The sequence below is a fragment of the Anneissia japonica genome, unplaced genomic scaffold (assembly GCF_011630105.1).
Source record: "Anneissia japonica isolate Jap-2015-1 unplaced genomic scaffold, ASM1163010v1 scaffold287829_len2072220_cov186, whole genome shotgun sequence".
Classification (NCBI taxonomy): domain Eukaryota; kingdom Metazoa; phylum Echinodermata; class Crinoidea; order Comatulida; family Comatulidae; genus Anneissia; species Anneissia japonica.
Window position 1 is genome coordinate 1,249,094 of NW_022716075.1, and position 436 is coordinate 1,249,529.

Below are 436 nucleotides of genomic sequence, written 5' to 3' on the forward strand. Positions count from 1 at the left end.
TTTTTGATGAATTTGTACTTTTACCACATGGTACACGATATCGTAGCCCACTTTGTAAGACAAAACGTAAACTTAATTCTTTCATTACTATAGGCATAAGGCTTTTAAATAAACACAAAACATAGTATATAAAATAACATAAATAGGGTGATGACAATATATGTATAATAATAATAATAATAATAATAATAATAATAATAATAATAAAATAAATACTATATAACGATAGCTTTTTACATATATTTTTACAGTTATGATTCTGGTTGGTCTCTTTTGTATGATTTTTGGTGATTTATATTTATACACTTACTATTTATTTAGTTTTATATATATTATTGTTGTTCGATGTTTATAAACGATTTTAACTTATTGAGTATTTCAGTCCTGTTTTAAAATTGCCCCATGAGGGATAAATAAAGAATTATTGAATTGAATT